The sequence below is a fragment of the Diadema antillarum genome, unplaced genomic scaffold, assembly GCF_040938485.1.
Source record: "Diadema antillarum isolate AM-2024a unplaced genomic scaffold, OU_Dant_1.0 seq00000451_RagTag, whole genome shotgun sequence".
NCBI classification, from domain to species: domain Eukaryota; kingdom Metazoa; phylum Echinodermata; class Echinoidea; order Diadematoida; family Diadematidae; genus Diadema; species Diadema antillarum.
In genome coordinates, this window is record NW_027271424.1 from 647,337 (window position 1) to 673,754 (window position 26,418).

Sequence of the window (26,418 nt, forward strand, 5' to 3'; positions counted from 1 at the left end):
ACGTACTTCTCAAGCGTATACAGTCCTTTTTTTTTTAATCCGAGTTGAGGATGTACACTTTTATTGTAATTGGTAAGTATTGTGTTTGTTAGTTTACAATCAGCGACCGTTAATAGTTTTGGTGCTCGACACATGACCAGGCAAATGATTTCGGCATAATCGTTCATGTAGCAGTTGAGTGCAGAGTTACTAACATGAGCAAGGCAGTGTGTTTGAACATATTGAATGATGATGTACATTACATGGGATGGGGCCAAAAAATGCTTAAGAAGAATATGCATGATTATAATCATATAATACGGGCTCGATATCTCCAGGCGTTTTTCCCCCTTTTTTTTTCTTTTTTGCACATGACACAGCAGTAGTGTTTTGGTGTTATCGGTCCGTGTTTCTGTTCGCAAAGGCATGCGTACAATTCATTCATATAATTCGCCGGAGTGACCTTGAAGGTATATGAATATTGCAGACCTGTTCTGGGCGTAAGATATAACATGGTAGTTAAGCACGACCATGAAACGACCAACATGAGTCAACGCATTAGAAAAAAAAAATAAAACCAGTGTCTGCTAGCTGTAATTCATCACGTCTGAGTGTAAAAGCAAGGAGGTGCCTCCTGTAGGTGTAAGTGTTTGTCTTTCTGTCTGTGTGTGTGTGTGTCTTCTGTCTATGTCTGCATGTCTGTCTTTTTGACTGTCTGTGTGTGATGTGTGTGCGTGTGTATATCTTTCTCTCTCTGTGTGTAGATGTCTACCATGGTTGTCTGTCTCTCAGCCTTCCTTTTGTTGTATGTGTGTTTGTCTGTACGTCTGTCAGTCTATCTATCATTCTGTCCATCTCTCTTTGCCTGTTTGTATACCTGTTAGACAATATGTTTGTCCGTCTGTCCGACTTTCTATGTCTCCATCGATTGGTATGTTTTCCTTTTTGTCAACATGCATGCCTGATTGCTCCTATAGTTGTTATTTTTCCTCTATATTTACTGATATTTGCTGTTGCTTTGATATGATACAAAATTGCACAACTTTCATCCATCAAAGTGACCAGTCGTCCATATGTAACGATGAATATTTCATTTCTGCTGAGTGGCGCACATGGAATTTAATAAGAGACTCCCGTTTAGCGAGTACACGGTGACGTAGATATGGATAGAAATGTCATCACATCATGGAAATAGGGCCTTTACTACTTGGGCACCGGCAATTACACTGCTTGCACAGGGTTGTCCTTTGTCATCTTTCTCTGATTATGGTTGGGATCGAATTCACGCGCGATGTTGGAGTCCTGTTGGCATAATAGCATGGTTTTCAAAGAGCAGTCGGCCTGTTTGTCTTATTATGTGTTGTTGAATAACCATGCTCTCACTGAACTGCCTGCGAAGGCTATAATTGTGGCCTTCAACATTTTTTTCTCCTAATTTGATGATCTCATTGGCAAGTAGATGCTGGCTTTTATCGAGTCACAATTGTCTGCTTTTTAACCAGGTCTAGAGGGAAGGACAATCAACCGATATCAATTTGCCTGATAATGACCGCCACGCATCGAGCGGGGAGTACACTCATATCCCAATTCATCAGCTTTGATATAGAATACAATGGCAGCGCCGCGGTGAGTTCGCGAGCGGAGAATCGCTGATGGAAGAATCGCATTTTTTTTTTCAACCGTATGATATCCTCCTGTTCAATTCATTCGTCGAGCGATGTTATTAGTCATTGCGCGAGAATTCATCCTCATGTTTTTTTTTTCCATCCACCTATCTATCATTCAGATGAATTACAAGCCATTTTAATTCATTTCTGTCTGTGGAAGGCAATACGAATACATTTGACGCTCAGCAGTCCACTCGCGTCTAGAGAATGAGATTTAACCTGGAAGGGTCTTTAACTCTCTTTTGGAGCCCTCACCGGACGGGGAGCTAAGAGGGCGAGTGTAATTTCAGTCCGTGTTTTCACCCGGATTATTTTGGAATGCATCAGCAGACGTACTCATCAGTTGTTTTTTCTTACAACGTTAACACATAGGTAAGTCGCACATCCACCATAGACTTATTAAAGATGAAAGTTTCTTACAAAATCAACTCTGATTATTCCCTACCCCCTCCCCCACTCTTTCAACTCAAACAGTGATGACCTTACTGTCAACTTCGCAAATTTTGATTTCTTATCATTCAGCAATGCAGACATCACTAAAATTTAAAGTAACGGTGAATAGTAAACCCTGTGTAACGTATATACCAGTGTCGTTCTCGTGCGCTTAGTGAGCAATGTTCTATTACACTCAGAAAATGAATTTCTAGGCACAAGCAAGATGAGTGGCAGGGTGTTTTGTAGTTTGCTGACAGATATCTGTGCACCTTTTCACTCGTTGAGGACATTTCTTCACCTTCAGGCGTCTTTTTTTAACTGAATCGTAATAATACAGATTACCTTTTCTATGGAATCCCATTGCACTGCATTCCTTGAAACGCTTGAAGAGACAATTGCGTTTATTCCTTAGTACGTGAAAACCTCAGATTTGCGGCTTTTATTGGGCAACAACGCACATGATGCACTAAATGCCCGTTGTGCGTTGTGACTAGGTGCAAATTGTGCCGATTGTATTGACACTTCATCCGATCATTAGAGAGGTTCTGTTTGCGTTTTTTGTTTGTTTGTTTGTTTGGACACAATGGAAAAAAAAAATTGATTGATGACAGATGGGAAGGTATGAAGGACCACGGGGGAATAACATCAGGTTTCGTGATTGGAATGGAATTTCCCCTCGGGAAGAAAATGTGGTCGAGTATACTTCCATAGTTCAAAGATACGATGAATCCAGCCAAATAACCACATAATTCTAGACACACTGAATTCTTTGTGTACTTGAGTATACTTGATATGTTGTGACTAACACTACGTATTTCGCTATAAAGATGAATATCAACGATTCTACACTCAGCAAAAAAAGAAAGTAAACGCTTTTTCAGGTTAAGATTTCTCATTGAATATTCGGCTGAAAGCCAATGTATTATATACCATATTGAAGGTAATTTAATTGGCTATCAACCTGGTAGGTCAACAAGAAGGGAAACTTAACGCATGAGTGAACACCATCGTTTTTCTCTTCTAGGACACAAAAGTAAAAATTGCAAAACTGAACAAGTTGTCATTCATGCGTATGTGTGCTCTTCCATAAGAACAATAAGAACAAACAACAAATTTCACACTAAAAGAAACATTAATTAAGTTTCAAAAACAAACCTGTGATCTCTATGATATCTTTAAAGCCTAAAAGACCAATGAAGGCTAAAAATAATGGAGGAAAATAAAGCATCTTATGTTCAATCTAAATTCAAATGAAATAAGAGAAGAAGTAATAATCAACAAAAAAGGTACAATTTGAGCTTTTTTTCAAATAAGGACATTTTAAATAATGTTAGGTTCTTGAAATTGTCTCATGGATTTTAAAAGAAATAAATAAAGAAATGTAACCATCTTTATGCTTTTTATTCCCTATGTCATTTGAAGTTTCACTGGACAGAGAATTCTTATTTTTCCCCTTTAGTTTACCATTTTGTTTTTCTTAGAGGTTATAAAGAGATAAAGAGAACAAAAACTTATTTTTCCTATTTCATTAATGTCTCTCATTGTCTTAAAGTGGTCTTGTTGTCAATGTTATTGTGAAGGGCATTTGCAAATGAAAGAGAACATGCCAATTTTTGCAATTTTCAATTTTGTGCCTTGGAGGACAAAAACGAATGTGCTCACTCATACGTAAGGTTTTCTTTTTAATTAACCTATGAACGTAATAGCCAATTAAATTACCAATAATGTATATAATACATTGACTTTCATAAAAATCTTCTATGAAAAATATGACCTCGAAAAAATATTTACTTTCTTTTATTGCTGAGTGTACATTAAAGTTTGGTAAGCTAACGTAATCGGCGGGAATTTCTCCATTAAAGTTTGGTAAGCTATAGTCTTCCATCAGAGTCTTCAACATATTTGCGCACAAATTGAAATAAAAAGAAACGAGCTTCGGCTTATTAAAACACGGTGAAAGACGGTCAGTGATTTTAGATGACAACAATTCTGAATATTAACATAGATAATTTTCTTTGAGTTGGTGATCGGTATTGACCTGATTTATTCAGTAATCAACATCAACCAAATTATCAAAACAAAAGAAAGACAACACAAAGAGTAAAAAGAACCGAGGAGTACATTTCTTTTTCCTGCATGGCCTGGGCAGAAAGCCATTGCATTATTTTGTATTCATAATCATGCCATGAATAATGTTATGCTAATCAATTAATATATCGACACTGGCGGAAATACAAAACAAGAATTTGATAAAATTCTGACTAAAGCACGTCATTAGGCCTATGCCAATTACAAAATCCATTTCTGGGAAGCTTGTTTTTGTCATGCTTTCTCATCTTTTAACATGAGTTCTCAAGTCTTGTAACACAAACCCACATCGATAAGACTGGAGGAAAGTGAACGAGCTCTGGAATTTTTGCCGATCCTTTTTCAAAAAAAAAAAAAAAGAAGACAAAGAACCAACCATATTGCAGCCAAACAAACAGTGCTCAATGTGTGTCGCTATGGAAACTGAGGTCGCATTTTGTATGTCATCTTCGAAGAGGATATCGTGGAGTGAAACGAGATTTGAATACAATAGAATGTCGCAAAGACACAGACAGACAGATAGATAGACAGACAGACAGACAGACAGACAGACAGACTGACTGACAGACAGACGGAAGCAGAGAGAGAGAGAGAGGGAGAGAGAGAGAGAGAGAGAGAGAGAAGAGAAAAGTATAGGAAAAAAGATTCTCAAACGCTGTCTAATTTCAGGGTTGCGTTTCACGGACCAAAAGTATGGCCTGTGCCACGTGAATTTCCTGATAGCAGTTAATATAAATTTTTTAATGCGTGATACATGAGCTTGCAAGGTGGCAATATGGCAACTGGTGTTACCTGGCGGACACCTCCGCTACCTGTGACTTGTAAAAACAAGAACGAACAAACCCCTGAAACTAAAATGAGAGAAGAATCGAGAGGAAGAAAGATGTGTCAGTGATAGATGTTAGACCGCCCCGGTAAAACAAAATAGAAATAGATAAATACATGAATAAATTGAATAGATCTTGCCTTCAATTATTGATGAAGCCATATAATCGCAATCATAAATAGATGCTCAAGTCTTCAGTTTATAGACGTCTCGAGCGAGCGGTCTTCACGAGAAGAATGGAACTTGACGCACGCATTACATTATTCACGAATCATACACAATCATGATTTGGCGTAAAAAGTGAAATTCGATACATGCATGCTTCATGAACTTTGTCACTGTATCAATGCCATGTCTATTCGGTATATTCGCCAAGTATCGATTCCATCCATTTTGTGTGTGTGTGTGTGTGTGTGTGTGTGTGTGTGTGTGTGTGTGTGTATGTGTGTGTGTGTGTGTGTGTGTGTTTGTGTGTGTGTGTGTGTGTGTGTGTGTGTGTGTGTGTGTGTGTGTGTGTGTGTGTGTGTGTTTCTTTGTCGTTGCCCTTTTTGAGAGAATCATTCTGCAGTGAAAATCTATCTCTACCAAAGGCGTAAAGTTGTATATATGACATCGATAGTGGATTTCATAGGATATTGTCCTCTGGGTGAGAGGGGAAAAATAATGAAGAATGGATATGAGAATGAAAGTGTTACACGAGAAGTTCTCCACACCGGCTGCGGCTAATGGACGTAGTCCTAATCAGACGAGACCGGCTGAGTCTCCGCAGCACCACGGCAAAAAAGTATCCCCTGATATTCGTATAATTTGTGGATTTAGCACCTGCAGAAAGGTAAATGAAACTTCTGCTGGAAGTTTCAAAAACAGCGGACAATCCATTCAAAATAGTAGAATACCATATGATAGAACATTGTTTGAAGTAAATGTGAAATTCTGCACTTTTTGTTTATCAAAAAAATAATAATATGCACCTTTCTTGGCATGTTATTGAACTGGCATGTCTTAACAAAGTTTTCTTCCCGATGCCTTTAATAGGAGATATTAATCTGTTGAGATGCTTATTTTGTCTTAGAAAATGGAGTTTATTTATAAATTCCCTTTTTGATTTCTGCAAATCTTTCCGATATACTTTTATGAGAAACTCCTCTTTCGCATTGTGGGCGGCGTACACACGCCAAGTAAACAAGGCCGTGATATAGCACTGGAAGAAGAATACGAGAAGGAGATATCAATATGGTGATTGCATGGGTGTGGATTATTATTCATGAGCGCTGGATTGGTGTCATTTTCTGGGATTTTTGCCGCGATGAATCTCCCAGGTGAGTTGGTCCAGTGGAATAATTCATGACGATAAAACACGGACAGGTAGCATAACATTGTCAACGTTAAGGAGATGTAGTTTGCTTCTTTTTTTCATTCCCTTGATAGATTTTCTTTTACTCCCTCAGTTGGTGGAACGGTTCACCTTTTCGTTACTGTTGTTTTCTATCATTTTTTTTTTTTTTTTTTGTTACGCCGGCCAGGTAGGGAAGGGTTTTGATTTCAATTAGAGTTTGTCGATGTGCCTATGGTCATTGAGTAGAAATGTAGGTCAGTAAGATTAGTCATTACTGGTCTATAGTTTTGGTGTGTGTGTGTGTGTGTGTGGGAGGGGGGAGGGGTCATTTGTTTGTACAGTCATTGCAATAGGAGCTGTATCAGGTGAGATACGTCGATGCCATCGTTGAATACATTACGCTGATTGTATGTAGTTTACCGAAGTAAACGAAACACTGATTAACCCCATTCAGTTGATTTCACCGAGAAAACTCGTTCTAGCAACGATGCGACACTTCATGTGGACGGTGTGCACATTGCATCGCCGACGGACAAGAGAAGCGGGTGAGCCAAAGAAGTATATTCCTCAGTGAACAAACTGGACAGCGCAATGTTTGAGATGCGCGGCTCTCATCCCCTCAAAATATAACCTGAAAATGGGGGCAAACGGCTATCATGAAGGCCCATGATATTGGGTATCGCTGCCACATGACGTCTGTAGTTTGACCTGAAACAATAACATATATGCAAAGTGCAGTTTATGTGCCTTAGATGCTAAAATGTTGTTCTTATAGTTGTATGTGCATGCGTAAGCGGTGTAAAGCCTATCCATCTGAACTTTTTATCACCATCCAAGATCTCTTAAAGGGCTGATATAGTTTTTGTTGTTGTTGTTGAGATGGGAATTCAGGTTTTTAACTTTTTTTATGAAATAATGAGAAAGCTCTTATGAAATATATAAAAGCATACAATTCTGAATTCAAAGTTTATTTTTACAGAAATTGGTTTTGAAATGGCCGAAAAGCAAGGAAATCGTAATAAAAGCTGGGACCTACCTTTTGTTAGGACCACTTTGTTTTACTATATTTTGGGGTATTTGAACTTCCTTGAGTCTGCATGATTGAACCCACTCCTTGTGTGAGGAAATGTCATTGACTAAGTCTGGTCCAACGAAGGCATAAAAACCAGATGTTGTGGTATTCTTACTCAATAAAAGGTCACTTCCGTGTAGGCAGTCCTGATATGAAGTGGCAGACGAGGAAGAGTAACACTACAAAATACCCATGGCCTTGTGCAATGACCCAGTTTATCATTATTGTAGTCCAAGTACCGGAAGACGTCAGTGATGTAGTAATGGATTAATCGTCTGACCTTTGACCTGTGTGTTGAGTCGAAAGAATCTGTTGCTATTGCACTATTTTGAATCAAACACAAGTCATGTGGTTACTCATCTTAAAACTCATAGAAAGAGTTTAACTGAACTTTTGGTGAACATAACGCAATATGTGTGTGCGTATGCATGTGTGCATTTGTGTTTTTCGAAACGACATGCCCCGAAGTATCGATCATTTCAAGTATACCAGTGTCGATGAAAGTATTCGTTCGTTTTACTATTAAATTGCTAAGCAGCGTAATAATTCTGTTAGTTAGCATTTTAAGTATTTTGCTTTGTTTTGTTTTGTTTTGTTTTTGGAGGGGGTAGCAGTCGAGGCTACAAGATTTTAAATATTTCGGGCTTGTTTTCAAGACAACGAAACTTATTTCCGAGCACGCACTGCGTCGAACGTGGAACGCTTCTTTATCTAACCTTTCCCCCCAATAAACGCGCGAGAAGGGTACTTGAAGAGTAGGATAAACTTGGCATCGTTATTTCATGTCCGATTTCAAGTGCGAAATACTCAAATCAGCAAGATGTCCATCGTGGGAAGGTTGTAACACTACTAAATACTTACGTCGATAGTATTGCGTGGATTTAGGCTCTGCACTAGTTTGTGGTGGGATACGGTACCTGGGAATTCCTACATGTGGTCGTAATGTGATGCATTTTTGTCATTATGCATTATGCGAGGGAATTACCACATTGCCTGTGGAAAGAGATGCATAGATAAAATGAATGAGTCATGCAGTTATACCAACTAGCACTTTAAACCCAACTTTCAGTATCTGTCATGCGCATTATACACATTATGATGCAAGATAAATATGCAACTTATTTTCATGCTTATTTAGTGATGTACTAATCTATACAAGAACACAAGAAAATGAAGAGATTTCAAACACCATAGAGGTAAATCTGAACGTGCGTAACTCTCTTCGAAATGTTTCAATTTTACGAAAGCTTATAGGAAAAGCATACTAATGTGGAAATAGTTTTTTTTTTTCCTTTTCGGTAGATAACACTTGTTTCAGTCACGGAAACTGTTATCTATATACTTACAGTATACTAAGCATGGCAACAAAAAGAACAATTTGCTTAGCCTGTACACTTACTGGCACTTTGGTAACCATTTTAATTCGTCATAGAACTTAACTTTAAAAAAAAGCATAAAAAAGTAATAATGAAAATAAGTATGATTATAATAATTCAAACATGCACGGGTAGCTTCAATCTGGCAATATTTTCTGGAGTCGATCTAATCGGCAAAATAGCGGCATCACGGGCCCACGACCATGGTAGCGCGGTCAAGACATACCCACATATGCATATACGTTTTAATGATATCTTTGATTTTTTCCTCTTCTATTAAGTTCCCAACATTCACAACAAAATCAACCAAATTCATAAAGAAACTCAGTGCATTACTGATATTTGATTTTAGTATTAATTGCCATAATAAAAAGGGAGAAATTAAGAACATTTACAGAAACTGCTGGAGCATTATTATAAAGTACATGATCAAACTGAAAAGAATGTTTCTAAGAGAGAGAGAGGGGGGAGACATAAAGCACACACATACACACACACACACACACGCACACACACACACACACACACACACACACACACACACACACACACACGCACACACTTAATTAATTAATGGAGTGTATTTCACGTCTACATGTCTACGAGGTGACACGGCATTTGCTCCGGTCTTCATCCATCTCCAAGGACTTACAGGGTTAGGGTTAGGGTTGTGCATGCACGGATGGAGCTACGTTTGTAGCTCCATGAGTTGTGATAGAATTTTAGGTTTAGTCTGATATGAGGATCAGGATTAGGGTTAGGACTATGTTTGTGGGTATCATTTATGTTTGGCTTAGCGTGCAGATATTAATATTTCATGCGAGCAATTGGTGCTAGAGCAAATGTCATGGAATCAGTTTGCCATCATCCTCTTTGACCATCTAACAAAAGGCTGCTACTCGTACAAATACCACCAGACATTGTAGACACAATAAGTGCCAGTGGGAATGACTGTATTTGTGTATACGTGATGCAACGCTACGAATCCTGAACTGATTCCACTTAGTTCAAGTGCTTGTATAAACAAAACGACTTCTTTGCGCCTATTTCAGTACCGTTTTCATAAACGAGATGGGATCTGCATTTTAATAATACTTCCCACCTCCCTGATTATGCTGGGCAGTAGGATTGCAATTGTGGGAAATGTGCCGAGATGCCAATAATGATAGCGAAAGTATGTGCATGGATTGTCTCAGATTTCTGGGAAACTTTTTGTGCACGATTTTTGTCTGATATTCGGAAGTGGAAATCCTCGAACCTCTCGCCATCTGTATGATGCTGTTCTTGGTGTTTGAGCGTTCAACTCCTTCGGTTTCCGGTCAAGGTACGTAGCCTACGTCAAGGTCGGGAGAGAGAGAGAGAGAGAGAGGTGGGGCGCAAACTGTGAGGGTTTGGCTGATCAGGAAATCTGTCACTCGTTAAATCATCAATTCTTAATAGTTTCTGAATAAATCGGCGGACAATGGCCCTCCACCCTCTCGTTTGTCCGCGATGATCCTGATGGGGTGTCGATAACGTGGTTGACGAGTCTCGGTTACTCGCTCGAGTCGGGTGGAGGGTTGCAAAGCTCCCCCAACAGGCCACATCAGGTCTTGAATTGGAATAATTCATAATGATGACAATCCCCCGAAGGCGCCCTCGTGCGGCCGATATCCTGTCGAGAAGGTATCGGATTCTCTGTGGTGGTTTTAAAACCACGTCCAGTGCTCTCTTCTCTCTCCCTCCCTCTCTCTTTCTAAAAAAGACACAAAAACAAAACAAAAACAAAGCTTTTTTCGCACGGAGGCATAATGGTGTGGCTAAAAGGTAATTTCTTCCAAGTTGGTGAGGGTGTCTTGTTCACGGCAAAAGAAGGAGACAGACACAGAGACTTGTTCAGTGACGTTTATACGTCTAGTCCAAGACGAGAAGAGCCAGACGGGAACGCTTTTGAACTCGAGAAGGTGCCGAAGACTCCACGGCGAGTTCTAAAAACGTGCCTTGTTCTCGGCGCTCGTTTAAAGCTCTCGTACTTTCAGCTGTTCCAGTGGAGAAGGACGCCCATTTTCATGGATGATCGTAAGTTTCGAGGTGACAATGTTTTCCGGGTGTTCTCCGGAGGTCCTCCGGAGACTGTGCCTCGAGTTCTGTGGTCTGTTGATGACAAATTATGACTTAAAGCATCAGTGAGTGGACATAATAGTGCTGGTCTCTTGGTCCGACAGTGATTTTTACTGGTCTGGACTGTTGGACTATAGTGACAGTGTGCAGCATTGTTTTACCGGTACTCAACTACAATCGAACATCAAGTGAAAGCTTAATACTCTCAATTAAACAAATCTGTCGAAAACACCGTGCTTACGTCACTATCTCTAGATACAGAGGAGGGTGGCCACTGGAGACCCCAATTTGTGACAATGGCTTCTTTCTTTAAAGAGGATGGCTAGTAACTGATCAGTGGGAATCAGTGGGAATGCTAGGGGGATGATTGTTCTAATCCTTGTGGGATTCATTTAAGAGTACATTATATATCTATTGTTGTGTGAAAATTATTTGCTTCAGAATGGTATCATATTCAAGTAATGTACAGTTTAATGTTTCCAGGTTAGCATGCCTGTACAGTGACGGGGCGATCGTTAACGATTCTGAAAGCAAATAATTTTCACACAACAATAGATATAATGTAGGCCCTACTCTTAAATGAATCCCACAAGGATTGGAACGATCATCCCCCCATCCCCCAGCATTCCTACTGATTCCCACTGATCAGTTACTAGCCATCCCCTTTAAATGATATGTCGTGCTTTAAGTGTTTAACATGAACATAATAAAGTTGATTTTTTTTTTAATGGAGGCAGATACACTCACCATGATCACTGCAAATATCTAGCTTTTTATGTACATTATAACCAAATTCATCGCACCTTCGTGAAGCAAAACTGTTACTCTGTGTGAACGTGGTTTTGGCGTATTTCTTTGAGAGTTCTCCTTTTTTATTGTATGTGAATCGTTAACCTAGATGATGTCATAGGCGCAGAAGGAAGGAATACTTTGTGAAAAAAGGGGGAAAAGGGAAAACTACATTATTAAGGCCAGGTAAGTTAACTGAATGATTTATTGAGCAACGCATCGGCTTTCCAAGGAGTGTATATAAGGTTCCGGGAATGGTAGACTCGGGCGAAATGCGGTTATGCGGCTAGTGGTATAGATCGATAACAGGGATGCTAGCAAGTTCATCGATCGATCTGCCTTGCAGAATTTCAATCCTAGTCTCTCTTTCAGGCCGTGGAAATTGTATTTCATTACAGACAACCACGTTATTTATGAAGTGATTATTTTGACGAGTAATAATGAGAAAAATGCTACACTTTAAAGGACTTCGATTTTATTGATTATATGATTGCGCCTATCATGAGTATTATAGTTTTCAAAGCGGCGTGGAGTATCCTGATTATTGCCTCCGATTGATTAAACGTCAAAACCAAGAAGAATTTTCATCCAGTTGTTGTCATTTTCATTCTCCAGAGATTATTTATTGACGGCTCTCATTGGCGCCTATACGTAAACGACGGTTTTGAGTTCTACTTGATTTCGTTGGAAGTTTTTGTTTGAAGCCAACTCTAATCTCGTTAAGTGAAGATTGCGTGTGTGTATTTCTCTCTGTGTGCATGCGTGTGTGTATGCGGGGGGGGGGGTGGAAATATCAACTTGACATTTCTACTGCTTGCATTTCGACACAACGATAATTTCGTTTCTGAAATGTCATGCTGAATGTAATCAATGTAATGTCGATTTGACTGCTCCGACGGAAGTATAATTTGATTTGAGTGTCGCAATTTTTAGGACTTCTCCCGGGAGAAAAGCGACAAGCGCATTCAGAAAGACGAAAATAAACTTGATAATTTCTTGGCGTAAGAAACGTTGTATGTTCACAGCAAAACATTGACATTATACGGCGCAGTATTATTGACATGAATAAATTGCGTTATCAACTTTGGTTTGAATTTAAAAACGGGTTTTTATCTCGCAATCTATTGAATTTCCGTGTCTCTTGTGGGTCAGGAATGAATGTCAAAAGGAACATGGGACAGCAGAATCAAAGAAAGAGAAGTTCCACAACGTCAGAAAAGAAAGACTAATATATGCAGTAAAACCATTGAGGAGAAACTTCCAGCTCTCTGGTAAAACACACCACTGTCGTTCGATCATGTAGGTGCATAAGATCAGCGAAAATTTCAATAATATGACATACTGTGAGAGAACATGGAAACTGCCGGCAAAATGTATCTTTTTTTGACTTGTTTCATGGCAGTACTTCGAAATTGTATCTTGAAGAAACGTGTCGCCCGCCATAACAGCAAGTCGGGAGGGGAACTACCAGGGCTAAATTGAAAGGCACTTTCTGTCAGTCATTAGTGTGTACAAGTGCACCTGACCAGGATGAGTCACCTTCCTCCGGAGCAGTGTATCGTTACAGAGAGTGGGGTGAAACATAGTCTGCCTTTCCTAGGCCCTGGACCGCGTCGTATCCATCTACGCGTGAGCGCCAGTCTGTATAAAATATTCAGAATTTCTGTTTCGAGATAAGACCATGATTTTCTCCTAACTGTGTGAACGTACATAGGACAATTTATTGCATAACAATATCGCTTAAGAGGGTCAGTTTTTTGTTTTTATATCTCTTCTATGTTCAGCACTGATCATGTTGAGGAGGTGGGGAAAAAGAAATATCATATAGCCTGGATGCAAGGCTAGTCACGACTCCCCCCCCCCCCCCTACAACAGTTTTGCTGTACTTGCGTATCCTATATACTCCAAGCCAGCAGTTTCAACCCGAGATAGCACTTTGAAAAGTAATCCATTAGAGCCACAATGTTTCTCTTATAATGAACACGGTAGTCTCTCCCTCCTTTTTTTTTTTTACAGTGACACACTGATCACAGTACTTTATCAAGCTTTGCGTGTTGATTTAAAGAACAAGATAGTTCAACTTTATCCGCCATGGAACCCCCCGCATAATCAATACAAATTGTTTGTAATAAAATCATCTGAGTCACCGACAAACATTCATTCGACGAGATTTCGAGAATCGTTCGGGTTTAGATAGATTCACATCTCCGTCATTAGATCGTGGAATTATTAAATCAATTTGTCTTAATAGTGCCGTTTATGGAGCGGTTTAATGCCGGTGCAATTGATGCCAATACATTAAGAGTATATTTGAAGGACTTTGAATGTATGCAGACGGTCAAACTTAATGTGGTTTTGCGGTTTCAATATAATACAACATGTGACTGGTTCAGTTCTCATGTTCTTGCATACTCATCATCTATAAGCTCGTCAAATGAATCGAGGATGAACATAATACGGTGTGTCATTTTGACCAATCTACATAAATCATCTTCAATCACATGCAGACCTATGGAAGTTCGGTGACTTTTGCTCTGAATCGTACATCTGAAGATAGGCTTACGGTTTTATCAAAGAGTGTACCCCACTCTGGAGGGCATTCATTACCGAACAGCGAACTTTTCTCCTTTTTTTTTGAGGGGGGGGGGGAGGAGGAGGAGACTCGTTGCAAATTTGGGTTAATATTGTACAAGTTCATATTGTTACGGGAATTCGCCAGTATTTCTCGTTAACTCGAGAACGAGTCAATCTGAGGCGAGAAAGGAAACTTGCTCGTTAGCGCCCATTGCCGTGGTGACGAGAGAAATGATTGGAGGACATGATGATGACAGTTAAAAAAAAGTTATTTATTTTTTTATTTCAACACGCGAACTTGCTTCAGCCAAAGGCTGTTCTTCCACAAGGTTACAGAGTTGCAGCAGCTAGAGGCAGTGTTGGTAGTGGTTGTGGTTGCGGTTGCTGATGGCCGAAGTGCAACTGCGGATGTGGAGTAGAATTGACTTGGAAACGCTTGCAATATATTCTATTGAAATGTAGGGCCTATATAGAACTAGTTGTGCATGATAATCTTGATAATGCGAACGTTAAGAAGTAGTAATTTTGTAATTATAATATGATCGCGGTGGCTGAAATGGTAAGTTAGTTGAGATGGTGGTAGTGGTGATGTTAGCGACAGTGAATGTAGTGGTAAAACGAGACGAGACCCAGGAGTGGCGCATATAGAGGGAATTAGACGTCTGGCATGAGGAAATGGAACAGCTTTCTATTCATTGATACCGAAACTGCAAAAATATCCTAATTTTAATGCCACGATCTAAAATGATTATACGAGTGAGGGCTTATCGTTCGCTCATATTTGGATATAATCCAGTCGCAATTGATAAGCTATAGAAGCGAAAATCGTTTTGGATTGCTCGTTGATGTATATCGCACAGTCATTGGCCGAGATCTGTGAATGAAATTTAACAAGAGCCTGGAAAACTCTTTATCGATGTTTTGTTTTGTTCTGTTTGTTTGTTTCATATTGTGTATGATCCTTTGATCTACTTGAAGTATATCGCCAGAGATAATATACCGTGCCGCAGGAAAGTTTGGGATGTACTCTCTGCGCGCTTTACTTTGGAGTTTCTCTTTTTAACACTCCAGATAGAAATATTCATGAGGGGTATCACTGTACAATAATCTGTGACCTATATAACTTACAAACCATGTTGAATGACTGTATAGTATGTAGTAAAGGGCATGAATCGTTTACCTCGTGCGTGGCTATTTTGGCTTTTGAATAATTCCACAATCAGTAATCCCCAGCCCCTTTTAACGATTTACATCATATCCCTGCAATCAAAAATCAGTTGCATGAATGACAAAATCTATCAAGCGCACCAAAGTTTGCGATGATATTCACGAAACCGTGAGATTTAGGCTATAACCGAGTCGATAAACCTCATATCGAAACTTTTTTTCGCCCGTCCTTTTAGAAACATCATTATTTAACAAGAGTCGTTATGCACCTCACGCGCTCATCTTGTAAGTCAGCCTCTTAGAGCGTGAACTGTATACTGACAAGACCTCGGGAAATCAGTGAATAGCGAGTATATAGTTAGCAGAATGTTCTAAGCAGCGCCGCGCGCCATATCACAGGGGTTTCATCAATTATGATAAATGTTGCGATTTCTGCTCGCCGAAGAAACACCCCTCGAAGAAGCCTTGATTGATTTTTGTGGACCTCGGGGCACAGTCTCACATCCCCGCTGACTGAGTGATGGTTGTCATAAGACGGTTAGATAAGCTTTCATTGTCACCTTCGATGCGTGCGGCGTCGTGCCCTGGATCCCCCGTGACATTCTCGCAAAAAGCGCTCGTCGAAGGAAAGACGTTTCCGTCATTTTGAGGCAAATTCGCTGGATGATTGAACTGCAACCGGGTATTATCATCCTTTTTTTTCTCTTCTTTTTCTTCGTTTCTTTGCGGATTTTTAGTATAAGCAACAGGTTGTGTCATGGTGCGTGAGGCATGGCCAATAATATTGATATCGATGGAAATGTTTCCATCTCTGCCACGTTATTATAATATGTGATTCCAGACATCATCGTGATCATTATAGTCAGACGTGACACTAATCTTATCGAACTGATGTAAGCATGGCGATATCTAAGACAGTAATGCGCTGGTGGCAGCCCTCGGCGTGATGGCGGGGCCAAGTCAAATCTCGGCCTGTTTTCGTGCTTCCTTAAATGAAACCACGCGAAAGTTTATCTTCCTTGACTTTCTTGTAAGCCAGTTACATCGTCAGGGATAAATTAGATTTACATTTTCCCCCTCAAGTACATATCATGATATTGATGCCAAAGTAGATGTGACTCTATACCTATACGCTCCGAGGCATTTCGCATGCCATTCACACCGGGGCGCGTATTTTTCGCCAGTTATGTAAATGGATGGTTGTTCGAACAATGACGAACAACACTGCAATGTACTCCAAGCAAGACTCCCTTCTGAATACGTCTCTGGCAAGGAAAATGTGGGTGGCATTCATCTTATCATTATCATTATGTTGTGGTTGCAGGGTTTTTTATTTACCCACGATTCTTGCAGTCACAGCGTAAGTCAATCACTTACATTCCTTAGGCAATATCCATACAGATCCAATACGAACCAAAACGTGATAAACTTATTTTTGTCAGCCTCTCTAGGTGAAGCGTTATGCTCCAAGTTTAACTTTATTTTTGCTTGTTTCTTGGTGTCTATCAGATGGCGTCTTGTATATCATATTTACGACGTATATATAAGGGCTACGGAATCTCAATAAGAACCAATTCGCCTCTTACCATACTCACCAGAGACTTACAGCAATCTACTTCCAGTGCTGCAAAGCTGGCTTTAAGTTTTGTGCCATACACCAGCTCAGCGAGGTGGTATATATTCAAATTCCCAGGGTTTTTCGACGAGCAGCCCCTATGGCGATGCGCAATTACCCCAGTTTTCAATCAGGGCCATTTCAGCGCCTAATGATGTGTGAGGCATGGTGGTGATTAAAATCTTGAACTAAGCCTGCTGACGGATCACATAGTGTCCATTAATGATAGCGTATTATGGGCTCACCTTTTCTTCCTCACCCACGCCCTCCCCCCACACACCTTATTTCTCTTTGTCTTCAACCGGTATGATTGCTTCATATCTATCAGAGATGTAAAACTATCTGAACAGCACAATACAAATCCCCTCCCATTTCCCCGTAATTATGGCACTTCTCAGTTTTACTTGTTTTTTATTCTAATGTTCATCCATCAGGCTTCTTACTGCCCCCGCCCCTTTTTCTTCTATATACCTTTTTCGTGCTATAGTGGTACCGAAATGCAGTTCCTAATTGGAACGCCCGACGTTGGTTTTGACGTTACCATGGATACAAAAAGTAGAGATTATGAAAGGGTTCGAAGCAATCTCTTTGCGTTGTCCAACACGGTCGCGCGTGTCACAACATTATGAGTTAGACGAATATATATGTTTGAAAGAACAGAAGAATGGTCCTTTATACTTCCCTGATTTCTTTTAGATATAAATTATAATTTGCAATATGTAACATGAGTATGGTGTGTAACAGCGCAAAATGACGCGTATATTCTGAGAGGAGATAAGTGACGTACTTCTGGAAATAAATCACCATGAGATTCATGGGCACGCGCATGCGCAGTCTGCCAATAGACCGTGACTGTAAACGACGCATGACGTCTTGAATCTAGGCTATAAACTGCGGATATGAATGTCGAGGGTCGGTCTCAAAACCATTCCCAAAGTATGGCACGTCTTGACAATACTGCTGATGCAACCAAGGAAATGTTACTTCCTCTTTCCTCTTTAGCAAGGAAAAGGGCTAGTAAACACTTTCCCTGTTGGTTCCAGACTGCCGTTTTGTTCTTCCTTTTTTTTTCTGTTTCTGCTGAAAACTTACGGAAATTATCTCAGCCACGGTATTGGCTCTGAATGTCATATTGTGTCATTCAGATCTTCATTTTGTTTATTTGATTAGTGAATTTGGACTGTCAGTATACACACCATATACTTAATGCACGTCATGCAGATTATACACATATTTACATTTATGTGAATATTTAATACTCATAAATTAGTGAAAGGAAGGTAAAGCTGCAGCGCGGCTACTGTGATTTTATGCAAAATGGCGTTACTATACAATAGATAGTCAGGCTACTCTACTTTTAACTTTTGGAATGAAGAAGTCAAAATGTAACTATACCTTTTAAGCCAGGCAAAGTCTTGAGAAAAACAAAAGTCACACGCAGACTGACTCAATGCCGACAATGTCATCGCACAATAGCAGTGCATTAATTTTTATTGTCGGTCCTTGAGTCGTCAAGGTACTTTCTGACGAGTCATGTATAACATACATCCATGATGCGAGCGGTGACGACAGCAAGTATACTTTAATGTGCTGAATGCATGGTACGCGAGAGACAACCTCATACTGTGTGTGCGCGCCAATCGAGATTATACCGTAATCTTTTAGATCAGATGAACATTCAGTCTCCTTAAAAACATTTTCAATTCTAAAGCCATTGCTAAACAAAAAAGCACAACAACAGCAACTCAGCGACGCTTACTGCTGTTGTTTATTAGCTTTGATTCTTAATGATATCGAAATATCATGCTGACGAACATGGTGATGACTGACCAAAAAATTCAATTTTAAAACTCACGTTCTTAATATGTGTTGTTATGATATTGATGGATATCATGTATGCTGGTATGCCGTTTGTAACATGGTTTATTGTAACACTTATGTATAATGGGCTAAACGCAGCATGAAAATGCGATTTCACCTGTTAATGCGTTTAACAATTTCCTTTCCAACTATACAATAAGGTTCATTCTTTCACTATAAATTACTGTCAGAGGGACTGCCTTAACACGTAGGACCATCCGCATTTCAGATTGTTCAAACTGGAAACAGTTTGTTTTAAAAATGGCTGCAATTTTGACTGTTATCAGCTTCGACGCTTTGATCCACATATCGTCGAAGATAAAAGATAGTTTGAATAGTTTTATGGACCAGTAAAGATGTCTGGTGACCATTCGTATGTTCGTCCTATCAGTCTGCATTTCAAATGTTTACTTTGATAAATTAATATCACGGTATGGGGCTGATGTATTGACGTTATTGGAGCCGATTTCAAAATGGTTCCTGCATGTGTGTCAACTTTTCACCATTTCATGATGTAGCGGAGGTGATTCCTTCCGTGGTGAAGTGAATTGGGAATCATTCAGAGCATGGACCTATAGTCGTATTAATCGTCAACACTTTTTATTTGAGCTATGTAGCTATAAAAGAAAGGGTTGCTCTTTTGCGGATTAGAAACAAACAAGAGATGTTACAGAGATGACCTTGGCTGTAGACACACGGAGGTTTTATTTTCAAATAACCATTTACCGACTACCTTGAATTCGTTACTGACGTGGATTGTCAATGATATTTCAACCCCCCCCCCCTTCATCTGCAACTAATGTTTGTCATGTATCAAAATGTGCACGACAATACAGTCGGAATATGTGTATCATTATCATGATTACGTTTGCTGCATAACTCGCACGCCTTATTATCTCTTGATTAAATCGGGTTCACGATTTTAGGGGAAAAAAGAGACAGTTTAAGACAGTTTAGTATAATACCCACGCGCGTTACCGAATTTAATTCGCGCTAATTTCGGTACCAGCTAGTATACGTCAGTGATTCTATCAACTCTGTGATGTAAGCGAATATGACGAATAAGAACAAAGAAAAATCAAGGCTAATTATTGCCAAGTTTAATGACAGTGAAAGAGAAACCTTCGTTGTCAGTTGTCTCTCGCTAATTGGCCGTCTTACCTATAATCAATCCGACATGCTTAAAGGGACGCGGAGTGAAGGGCTCGCGCATCATCCTTGTACGTCGTCTTCCCTTCTCACCCTTGGCAGAAGATGGGGCGGTAGTTTTTCTCGCCTTCTTTTTTTTTTCAAGCAAAAACCATAAAACCAGCACCCTGCCCTCGAGGATGGGACCAATTGGAGCGCTACGGCATGTATCGATGTCCGCCTCGAGCACGACCTCTGACGCGCCTGCGAACCACGTGGTCATCGATCAGTTATTAGACTCGACATATTATATCTAGAGTTGATCGGTCGCTCGGAGCTATTTTCTTTTCTTAATATATTGCGGTGCGTGACCTGGTCTCTCGGGGTGTGATTCTACGGCAAAGACTTCGCCAGCGATATCGGCGTGTAACGAAGCTGTCTGATGAGGACACACACTCAGTCCCACTGCTGGGGTTATATAGGGACGGGAATGATGAGTATAGGAAACGGATTTCAAAGCGCGCCGTGAGTTGGGTAATTATTTTGGTGTATAGTATTGTTTATCAATGCGTATAATATTTTGCTGATTATGGTGTATTCAGCTTTTGTGTATCATCAGTTACATGTGTGTCTGTGTGTGTATGCACGTGTGCGTGTGTATGTGTGTATGCATGTCTGTGTGTGTATGTGTGTGTAATGGTGTATATAGGCCCAATGTATGTTTGCCTGTCTGCTTCCATGCAGCTATGTAAATGTATCAAATGCTGGATTTAAAACGAATCTGATCATGTGATTTTACAGGATGTCACTTGAATCGAACGGAGATGGAAAGTGAAAAATCAACAAAAACAAACAGAAAATCGCCACAATTGTCGAGAAAGACTAAAAAATAAGGTCATTTGAACGTAAGAACGTAAGAAAACGAATTCAGGAATACAGGGTGTAATGTTAAAAGCTGTCGGGCAACGTCAGAATAATTGTCATGCGAGACAAATTTTAAGCCCCGCTAACTAATTCTTAACATGAAGGTGATTAGCAATCAAAGCATACACATCAATAGCCAACTTGTGTGTGTGTGTGTGTGTGTGGTTTTTTTTTTTAGATACCCCGGATGTTATAATAATCTGTGAACGTATACTGTCAATGCTATCATTGCCACTATACATTAAGTTGTCGAGACCAAAAAGAATTCAGAAGTGCAAGCAAGCAATTTTTATTCACACTGCTATGCAGGAAGTACATCCCAATACAAGTTACCTGTTTGTGTAACTTCTCGGGACATGTCCTCCTTATCAGATCACTGTGTAGCTATCATGTGCCATACAAATGTATCCTTGCATTTTGTGATTGATCTAACTGGAATAGATTAATTGTATGAATTGAAATCTAAGCAACCAGTCTTCATACACTCGATACTGTATACGGCACTCTTTTAGCGCTTTGCTTATCGGTGATTATCAAACCATCAAAATTGATGTTAACTGTAAAGCCAGAAGAAAAAGAAAACCAATAAAACAAAAACATAAATGCATATATCCTGCTTGCTGGAAACTTAACATCGCAAGTAAAAAGAAGTGATTGATTGAAGCCCGTGATTATCCAACCGGAAATCCTCGTTGTCAATGACCCTCGGTTTTTATTAGCGAAATGTAATAGCAATTAAAATATAGTGTTCAAAGATCATCGAGGGATGATGTGGCGATCAGTTGCTGGGAATTCAATATGGGGAAAACTTTATCCAACTGAATACATGCAAGCTATAACAAAATAATGAAGATAACGACTGTGAAGCGCAAACAATGTTTAGTGTCGCCCGAGTGTGACAATGTTCACTGTGAATTGTGGGGATAGATTGTTGTTTGACAATATATATGCATGTGTGTGTATGTGCGTGGGTGTGAAAACGTATCCAAATCTTATGTTCATCGAATCAACAGATTTTCTTCAGATACCATAGAGTTTGTCCTACCCCGTTCTATATATGGATACCGACCAACAACCAAGGAAGGCAAATTGGACAAGAGTTGGGTTAGAAGTGAACATTCACTATTAGGACGCAAGTAAAACGTGTAGATATTTCACATGTTGGTCAGAAAAACTGACAAACGTCAACATGCATTCATATTTATGAGTAATACTCAATGAAAATAATAGCATATATACTGCCTTTGTTCAAGGAGTGACTGTTTGAAGTTCCTTGATTTTTTTTAACGTTAACATGCGAGATAGAAGAGGCAACAGAAGGGGCGGGATAAGTAAAGAAAATTCTTAATGACACTGTTTTCCAGGGCTGCAAAACTGCAATGTTTACGAAATAATATCAGCCATCCAATTAGGAAGCTAGCACACTACACCTTTGTCACATTTTACCTTTAAATCTAGTTTCATCTACTTTAAATCGGCTAGAAGTATGTGTGCTGGTAGCACTCCATTTAGAATGCAGCCGACAGTATTCTGCGTTGCCTGTTGTTTTTGAAAGTCAAAGTGAGTGCACTCGAACTTACTTGAACTCAATCTCAGCCGGTCAGGTGACGCAAGTCAGTGTGTCCCGAATTGTGATACGTCCGAGAAAAAAAAAGAAGAGAAAGGTGTATCCAGAACAACATTGACGCTTATTAAAACATGGCACGCACGGGAGATTTCGGGTGTAGGAAATGGTGACCATTATACGAGAGAGGGAGGAATAGGATCGATTCAGGAAATTAGACTGGGCCGCCCTCAACTTTGTCTAAAAATGAACTCTTTCTCGCCCACCTTTTGCCCTTCTTTCTTCATGATGACGAAAGTTCACTTTCATGCTTCGCCAAGACGTAGCTATTAGCTCCATGGTTGAAGTATAGTTAGTGTTTGTTGCGTCACTGCGCGAAAGAACGCGGTTATATTGCAAAGTTCACCCCATTTACTACCAGATGTAAGCTCTTTTTTTTTTAGAAGTAGGAAGAAGGTTGGAGGTGAATCCTTAACATTCATTTTAATGCCCTCTTTTGATCAAAAAATGCAAACAAGGCATTTTCCATTTACAAGCATTGTTTCTTTAAATGATTGGCTTAATTTGAATTCTTTGAAAAGAGGGAGATAGAGAGAACGCATCTTTTAATAAAATGACGATGAAATATCATGCATTTACACTGTATTCTGTTCGAACTCTCTCCGTGAACAGACCGCCTAAATTAGTTTGTCTGCAGTCATGGGTGTGATTTCTTTCGTTTGAACATCATTCTCATCTCGTGTAGTATTCAAAAATATCTGTGAAAAATCATGAGCTGAGGAACTTCGTTTTTGACATCGTAATCTTTCCAAAGAAAGAAAAAAAAAGTTCAATTAATACATAGATCTCTTCCTTCTAAGATCTAGAGGCAAAAACCTTTCACACCTTTCTGCCCTAATTCCACTGACTGAAGATGGCACAGGAAAGGGGTGGGGTTATAGTTATGGGACAACTTGCTTAAGAGGTATGAATCCTGCCTCCAGAGGTGGCCCGTGTGCACAGTTCGATGGCTTTTTGATCGGGAGGAAAGGGCAGGTGAATCGGAGCGAGCCGACATCCTTTGTTGAAGTGTCTGCCATCCAGACGCTGGGAAGTCTATGATTAAATATAGGACGGAATATACCTCGCACGTACGCTCTGACATCAATTCTGGCATCGATTTTTCGACCTTTTTTGTAGTTGTTCTCTTTCTATTTTCTTCCCCCTCTCCCTCCCTCTCTTGCGTTCTAAATGATGTCGACAAAACACCGCACTTTTAACTGCTGGAGAAACATGAATTTTGAGCTTTGCGAAGTCTATTAGAATTATCGTGCCCAATATGTCGATGCTGTAAGGTTGAGGGCAAGTTTTATCGTCTGCACTCTCTGATGTGGAAATTTTTTCGATGGAAATTTGTTAGGACAAGGCGGCGAGTGAGCAATTTTCCCCCTTATCCGGAAGGGAGCGAAGGTGTTAATTGATAGGATTTGCACCACCTTAGGAGCCACGTTCGGACAAAATGCTATTTTGAGAATGCTGCTCTTTGAAAACTTTTGGAGAATACAAGAGTTAATCGGTAATAAAACGGATATACGGATATGCCTCGATGGGTGTGGCTTGTCCTTTTATATATAGAACCGGTTTGGTCTGGTGGTTTTCACACCTCGTGCGATGTGGGGATGGGTCCCAGAATCTAGTCTTTTGGTCATAACAATAGTGCTCAAAAGAATAAATGCCCATCAACAAGCCAGTTCGGAGTTAGCTCATGTATATTGGGTACACAAGTGACCTTTCTTTTTTCTCAATTAGCAAGGCACTTCGCTCGTTTTCAAAGCGACATAATGCATAAGCTCGCCCAAAGTAACAATTCATAAAGTTCATCAGTCATGTTTTCGCTATGAATGCATTACCAATCTCTTTCTTATTGATATTGCCAAATACAACTTTTGCTGTCAGTTGGATGTGCTGGGAAGCACAATTTATAAGGATTACTTGAATGATAAGTTACACCACAGATGCTCATCTCAGTAAATTTAATGACTAAAATGCCCTGTTGGTACAAATTACCCTTTTTTGCTCATGCGCAAAGTGGAACCCCGAACTGGCTTAACATTGTGCTCTTCTCTCTCTCATGAGAACGCGTGCCTGGGCATCTCACGCCCTCTCTAGACCCGTCTTGACCATAATACATACACACGGTAGCGGTCAAATGGTCAACCGTCCATCAAGATGGACCATCACCATGCATAAACGAAATGTAGGCCTATACCTGCTATACCTGTGATAAAGTGTTGAGTGATAAAGTTAAAGGGTTGTGGGAGCTCAAATGTGAATACAAATTTCACCGTCTTAAGGTGCCATCAGCGTCTAAAGTTCAGAAGGTGTCTGTCCGTCCGTCTGCACTAGTATTCCTAAATCTAATGAAGACGACGTGTGAAAGGCTAACAGGAAAATTCGAATCATGCTTGACTAGGGTGTGAGTTACGAGAAATGATCTGTTTTGACGTTTGACAAAAGGCGGAGATTAGTCAAGAATATTACCCTTTCCTAAAACAACTTCCATTGTCTTTGGCCGGAAAGGTGGAATTATGACGGAGCTAGTGAAGAAAAATTGTACGTTCATGTATTTTGTATCTTTTGTTAAAGTTTTGTGTTGCTGTGGAGATCAAGCTCATTTGTTTTTATTTCTTTGTGTATTTATCTATTTAGTTATCTGCATTCTGTTTAAAATTAGTCACGTTTACGGAGGATTTAGTTTTGTTTCAATATCGGTGCTTGCTGAGTGTGTGTGTTTTTTCTTTCTTTTTTAAACTGCGGTCTGGATGTAACTTGCTTTCCTGCTTTCTAGGATGTAATTAATGATAGTAATGGGTTAAGGAATGCCGCATCAAAGCAGGAATGTTGATACAGCGGGGATTTCCCCTTATGTGAGGGGAATTCCCCTGCACTGCAGGTCGTTGCGGCAAAAGGTGTAATGAAATTATAGTCAGAATTGATAGCCTCGTGAAAAGATGAGTATGCAGCCGGGAATGATGGATTTAGGATGCTTTCGAGCTTTAGTTGGCAATTTTGTAGTAATCATCTGAGGTGAACGTACACTTAACACGGTCATACACTCAAGATTGGGGTGGAGCAAAGCCGGGGCAGAAGTACGTACAGCTTTCTGTTTTTCCTTGGTGTGTTTCCCATTCCTTCACGAGAGCCTTGGGGTAATTGAAAACAGAGTTTCTTCCTGTTAGTCTTAGACACGACGATAAGACTTCAAACCGCAATTTTGTGCTTTAACAATGTTGATCAAAGGTAACCAAGACTCCAACGTGTACGATGGTGTTTTTCTTTCAGAGCGATTGGTCATATTATCATTGCAAACGAACAAAAACGTCATATTATTGCGACACTTTTGAAACAAATCACTTCCATGAAATTTACTTTCCGGGGAATATAATAAATTAAAAAAAAAACTATTGCTTTAATGCAAATACGTACAATGTATTTACAGTTTCGAAGTAATCTCTTCATCTTAGCTATAGCTATAAAAGTTTCGTGGAACGATATGATTGTTTTGGGGGTTTTAAATGATAGAGTGAAGTTATTGGAGAGACGAGTCAGTCTGAGGAGTAAAAAGAAAAATGTAGATTCAAAGAGACATATAGTGATACTCATGTGTTTGGTTGTTGTTAAAGGAAACCCTCCACTTACGAGCATGTATAATTGGTACAGAAGAAGTGCACTGATATTTATGTAACAGGTTTTCATGAATCCCTAAGTGTCTAAAGGGGCCGACACAAGATTTTCAGTGTCGGCTTCAGATTTTGGCTTAATAAAGGTTTCCTATTATTGCTTACTTACATGTTTGTTTCTCAGCCTCTTATATAATCCTTCTCCTTTACTGAAATACGCAAAATCTACAACATGTATTATGACGAATTCATATGAATA

The 26,418-nt window shown here is 39.7% G+C and overlaps 1 protein-coding gene across 3 annotated transcripts in view; it reads left to right on the forward strand.

Annotated features, from left to right (window-relative positions):
- LOC139732820 (phosphatidylinositol phosphatase PTPRQ-like) overlaps nt 1-26,418 on the forward strand; it is a 94,693-nt gene that overhangs the window by 25,757 nt on the left and 42,518 nt on the right. Inside the window, exon 1 of one of the 3 annotated variants that reach the window (XM_071643663.1) lies at nt 1,317-2,018. The exons of the other annotated variants lie outside the window; for them this stretch is intronic. The gene's annotated coding sequence lies outside the window, so the exon portion shown is untranslated. Of the gene's footprint in view, nt 1-1,316; nt 2,019-26,418 lie in introns of those variants that run through there. 3 annotated transcript variants of the gene reach the window in all.